The following is a 6,000-nucleotide window of genomic DNA, read 5'->3' on the forward strand; positions in this document are numbered from 1 at the left end:
CCAGGGCTCCAAGGGTTAAATTATGAAAAGAGATTAAATAAACTAGGTTTGTATTCCTGGAATATAGAAGTTTATGGGATGATTTGATGGAGGTTTTTAAGATTTTGGAAGGAATTGATAGGGTAGAGAGAAACTTTTTCCACTGGTGGGGGAGTCTAGGACAATGGACCATAACCTTAAAGTCAGAGTCTGGCCATTCAGGAGATAAGTTAGGAAACAATTCTTCATGCAATGGGTGGTGGAAGTGTGGAATTCTCTCCCACAAAAAGCAGTAGATGCTGGCTCAATTAATAATTTTCAATCTGAGATCGATAGATTTTTGCTAGCCAAGGGTATTAAGGGATATGAAACCAAGGTGGGGAAATGGAGTTAGGATACAGATCAACCATGATCTCACTGAATGGTGGAACAGGCTCGAGGGGCTGAATGGCCTTCTCCTGTTCCCATGTTCTTGTCTTAACTTTTATTTTGTAGAACTCCTAATCAGAGCACGAAAAATCCTGATCGACGTACTTAATGCTCGACTGCAATGATTCAGGGCAGTAAATATTGATATTTCACCGCTAACTTTCATCTGCAGACAGTGACACGTTTTAGATATCTATCAATCTTGTGTAAATTATATATTTTTGGTTAGCACTTTCGGTGGGGTTTTCTTAGATTGAATTGCAGAGTGAATGGTTAACCAGACTCAGTTGACAAGCTAGTTCTGTATTTATAAGGGTCAGAGTGTACTTCATAAAAATATGTATTCCATATTTAGTGACAACACCAAGCCTACGTTCCTATGGTACAGTACAGTCAATGCAACTCGTCGCCAAGCTCAAAAGGCTGCAAATTATGGACACAGATGAATAATTAGGTGAAGTAGAACTGGATTTACAAGCTGCCCAATCGTGATTCTCACTGTCAAATTATTTGGTTAAAGTACAAGGAGCCCCTAGATCTGTACATATATCCGATTTGGATTTTCTAAGCCAAGAAAATAAAGTTCATTTATTTCAACGGAAGACGTGTCATCTGAAAATGAGATAGCAGAGGTGATACTGAAGGTGCGGGAGCGATTACAAACACGTCACGAAGGCTATGCAATGTGACATTTCTAGACATTTGAAGTTAATCTACATTACATGTGTTTGATATTTCTATTTGAATTGAAAATAAACTTGTCAGAATCGGAGGCGTTTTTACAGGGGGCACATCTGCACTCTTGGCCTTTTTAATTCTTCATTTTTTTTTGTATGTTTCTGCTTCATACCAGCACTAAAGTTGTATTGTAAATCAGGGCCTGACCTAACCTCAGAGAGAAGCTGACTGAGACTCCCTGAAGGTGGTACTGTAGTTTCACACCACTTCTGTTCCTCACCGTGTTCAGTGGCAAGTCCCGTGCAATGTCCAACCAGGTGGTCCTGTACACTCCCTGCAAACTTTATACATCATCCCACAATTACTTGAAATGCTTGGACAGCATGCTCTGTCCAAACATTTAAAGAAAGAAAGAACTTACATTTATATAGTGCCTTTCACGTCCTAAAGCACTTTACAGCCAATGAAGTCTAGTCACTGTTGTAATGTAGGAAACGTGGCAGCCAATTTGCGCACAGCAAGGTCCCACAAACAGCAACGTGATAATGACCAGATAATCTGTTTAGTGATGTTGGTTGAGAGATAAATATTGGCCAGGACACCTCCCCTGCTCTTCTTCGAAATAGTGACATGCCGTCTTTTACCTGAGAGAGCAGACAGGGCCTCAGTTTAACATCTCATCTGAAAGATGGCACCTCTGACAGTGCAGCACTCCCTCAGCACTAGCACTGGGAGTGTCAGCCTGGATTTTGTGTTCTCAAGTCTCTGGAGTGACACTTTGAACCCACAACCTTCTGACTCAGAGGTAGGAGTGCTACCCACTGAGTCACGGCTGACACTATTATGAATGTGACCAGTGAGATGTGGGCATGACTGCCCATTTATAATGTCACTGAAGCATAAGACAGAGTTACAGGGGTGACAGAGTGACTCTGATATACTGCACACACGTCCTGCTTTATAGCATTGAAGAACTCCCCAACAATCCAGTTGAATACAGTTCCCCTTTAACAAGCACAACCAGAAAGCTAAGAAAAATACTTTTTAAAAAAATATTTCATGTTATCGAGCAACAACCAACTTTACTTAACAGTAAGACTGTTTCACCATTGTCTGCGTCAACCATAATATGAGGCCACCAAGAGACTTTGAGAAGTTATGGTGTGTGTGTATATCCTACAGCTGAACCCGCTTTCAGTCACAGTGAGTAATGACTTCTGACACTCCACTGAGACACTGGGAAAAGACTGGAGTTTATTTTGTCAGAAAAATAAAATAAATGTGAGAACTGAACTATTAGAATGGCTCATTAATGTCAGCGGTATTTTAATGTTTTGAAGTTATTTACAAACCTTCTCGCTTTATTATTTTAGCAGTAAATATTTTACCTTGATCGCAGTCACGATTTGCCCTCTTTGTTTCTCCATGAAAACCCATTAGTCCTGCCAGAGTTGTGTTTATACCAGGAGGGGCCAGAGCCCCAACATTGTTGTGTCTGAAGACATAGAGCGAGTTTTGTTCAGGAAAGTCCAACTACTCTGTCTTGCTGCGTTACAAAAAGGAACCATTTTCTCTGCCACCCATCTCTAAGCATTAAAACCATTTGCTCTACTTCTCTCCTGAAGGAGCTTATTCTTGGTGAGATACAGTTCTACAGGCACTCAAGTGACTACGCAATAGTCTAGACCATGAGTGTCAATGGGCTATTCGACTGTGGCTAGCATCGTGGCTGAGCCAAATCCTGCCTTCACCTAATTTCTACACGCACACAAACTTTACAGTAGGAGTCACTGGATCCAGAGCAGGTTGATTTTCATTTATCCCCCTCCCTAACCCAACGGTGCTCAGCCCAATTTTTACACCTACCTGCAATCCCAACTGGAACTTATTAACTCCGCCCCATAGCAAGGGATCACACCGGGGGCCTATCTGGTGTCTGTACTTCAATCACATATTAAGAAGTGCATTTCACCCACTGAGCCATCGGGGCACAGAATCATTTTGAAGCAAGATTATGTCATTATATTGCTCTTGCAATGAGACAATAATGCAAAATTCTTAATCATTTATTTATCGGCACATTCATTTGTGCACATTAAGCACAATGACTCCTGTGGAACATATAACTCATTTCCTCGGGAGTGTTGTTCATGACAACAACAACCACTTGCATTTATATAGCGCCTTAGTTAAACGTCCCATGGTTATCAAACAAAATTTGGCACTGAGCCACATGATAGGTTATTAGGGCAGGTGACCAAAAGCTTGGTCAAAGAGATATGTTTTAAGGTGCGTCTTAAAGGAGGAGAGAGAGGTAGAGAGATGGAGAGGTTTAGGGAGGAATTCCAGAGCTTAGGGCCCAGGCAGCTGAAGGCACGCCCGCCAATGGTGGAGCGATGAAAATCAGGGATGCACAAGAGGCCAGAATTGGAGGAGCGCAGAGATCTCGGAGGGTTGTAGGGCTGGAGGAGGTTACAGAGATAGGGAGGGGCGAGGCCATGAAGGGATTTGAAAACAAGGATTAGAATTTTAATATATCAGGATTAAGCTTGAATCTGGATTTCTCTACATGGGCCAGTCACTGCACCATTACTGACTAACTAAAGAGAATATTACGTAGCAGTGGGACATTACAATTCTGGCTTGTTTCTGGCGAAGAGGTGGCTTCCATAAACAAAGCCTCCTGTGATCTAAAACCTGCACTCTAATATGTGTTGCGAGTGGCATCTCCCGATAAGTATTACCAGATCCTTCTCGGAAAATATCACACCACGTTATACAGCAGAGACGGACACCAAGAACGTTCGTTTCTAATAGTCGTGGTAAGATGTGAGTGACAGAGCAATCTGAGAATTGAACCCACGAGCAACTGATTGGGGGTTGGGGGGGGGGGGAGAGTTCTGACAATTATCGGCACATTGTGACTTTGTGGGTTAGTGTAAAACGGGTGATAGCAAACCGACAGCCCGTTTTACATCTCTCCCCATTTTTATTTCCATTGAAGTCAATCGAGAGAGATGTAAAATGGGCTGCCAATTCGATATCACCCGTTTTACACTATCGCCCAAAGTCCAAGATCTACCCCAAACTGTGAAGAACACTAGATAACAGATTTTTTGAATGGCTCCAATGCTGTTTTGTTTGCTGCATTTAAGTCTCTGGAGTTTGCATTCCCTCGATTTCGACCTTTCCTTTAATAACACTGAATACTACCATCACAGATCAGCAGTTCATCCGAATGCTTTGTGCTTTCTGAGACTTGCCTACTTTAACCGTCAGTCCTGAAACAGCTCTGATATACGCTCGCTTACTTTAAAGGGCAGGTGGAATTTCTTGGCATGCAAGCCTGAAATTCTTGTATAATGACATTACCCAATCTCTGCAGCCGTGTTTTGAAGACTTTGTGCAGTGCAGACTTCATAGAGGACCTTCTATATTATTGGATGTTCCATTGCGCTCTTTAAACAGCACTATTGAAATGCCTGTGACCAGCTGCTAGTACTTTGCCCTCTTGGGTCGTTGCAATGATATTGATTGCAGTTCAGGCCTAATATTAGAATCACTCATCTACTCCCCATCCATCGGACACTAATGCCATTATAGATTCCAGTGAAATGCTGTTGCTCGGACACACGTTGGAAAAGCCACGATAGAATTTTATGGGTCTTTTATTGTTTGTTTTCTACATTTCTACTGACCCGCCGCTGCAGATGAAGAAAGAAGGACTTGCATTTATATAGCGCCTTTCACGACCTCAAGCCGTCCCAAAGCTCTTTACAGCCAGTGATGTACATTTGAAGTGTAGTCAATGTTGTAATGTAGGAAATGCGGCAGCCAATTTGTACACAGCAAGCTCCCACAAACAGCAATGTAATAATGACCAGATAATCAGTTTCAGTGATGTTGGTTGTGGGATGAACATTGGCCAGGACACCAGGGAGAACTCCCTGTTCTTCTTCGAATAGCTCCACGGGATCTTTTGCGCCCGCCTGAGAGGGCAGATCGGGCATCAGTTTAACGTCTCATCCGAAGGCGGCACCTCCAACAATGTGGCACTCCCTCAGTACAGAAGTATCACCCTGGATTTGTGCTCAAGGCCCTGAAGTGGGATAATGAGCCCACAACCTTCTGACTCAGAAGCGAGAGTGCTACCCACTGAGCCACGGTTAGCACCGGGTAATATTCGGTAAGTACCAGCGGATACTCCAGTCCCTCACCTAAATGGCCAGTCTTCACGTATGAGCTTAATAAAAGGCTATCTGACTGTAGCAAGCGTGACTGCCAAGACCAACCCTGCCCTCACTCAATATTCGCACAGGTGCACTTGCCAGAAAAGGTCAACGGAAAGCAAAAGGAGCCAAAAAAAAAAACATTATAGATAGAAACTCGTCGGCTACGAATAGGCAATTTTGCGATATGCTTACAGAAACAGATTTTTTTACTCCACTGTGCACTTTAAAGTAAATTCAATGCTCCCAACAGGAAGCTGCACTCAGGGGAATACAGGTCAGAGAATCAGGGGTATAGGGCTGTAGCCTTATCCCTGACCCATGCTCCCTTCGAACCTATCTCCCCGCTAGTAAATGGCTGAATTTACCCTTATATGAACTGGTATATAGCTCCCTACTTGACTTGTGTAATGCTGCCAGTTTCATGCTCTACGTGTCAAAGTGGTTAGATGAGAATATTCCAGTTTGCAAGTGCAGAGGGAGCTCTTGGCATAGCATTTCCTGGGAGCCCTGTACATTTCAGTGAGGATTAATGAACACAGGCCAGCATACAGGGTGCGAATCCAACATTTGCGAGAGGCCAACACTTCCCTCCCCAGGAGGAGCAATATCACTGAAGTTCAGCATTCTCAAAACACAGCAAGCCGCATTTTGTACTTTATTCTCAATACCGAGTCAAATCTAG

At 43.1% G+C, this 6,000-nt stretch overlaps 1 long non-coding RNA gene across 2 annotated transcripts in view; it reads left to right on the forward strand.

Moving 5' to 3' along the window:
* The window catches only part of LOC137342409 (uncharacterized), a 152,070-nt gene extending 149,691 nt beyond the window's left edge, over positions 1 to 2,379 (forward strand). For both annotated transcript variants that reach the window (XR_010967250.1, XR_010967251.1), the window contains one exon: positions 764 to 2,379. This is a non-coding gene — a long non-coding RNA (uncharacterized lncRNA). The remainder of the gene's footprint in view (positions 1 to 763) is intronic.
* Positions 2,380 to 6,000: the final 3,621 nt, after the last annotated feature.

Source organism: Heptranchias perlo, chromosome 25, assembly GCF_035084215.1.
Source record: "Heptranchias perlo isolate sHepPer1 chromosome 25, sHepPer1.hap1, whole genome shotgun sequence".
NCBI classification, from domain to species: Eukaryota; Metazoa; Chordata; class Chondrichthyes; order Hexanchiformes; family Hexanchidae; genus Heptranchias; species Heptranchias perlo.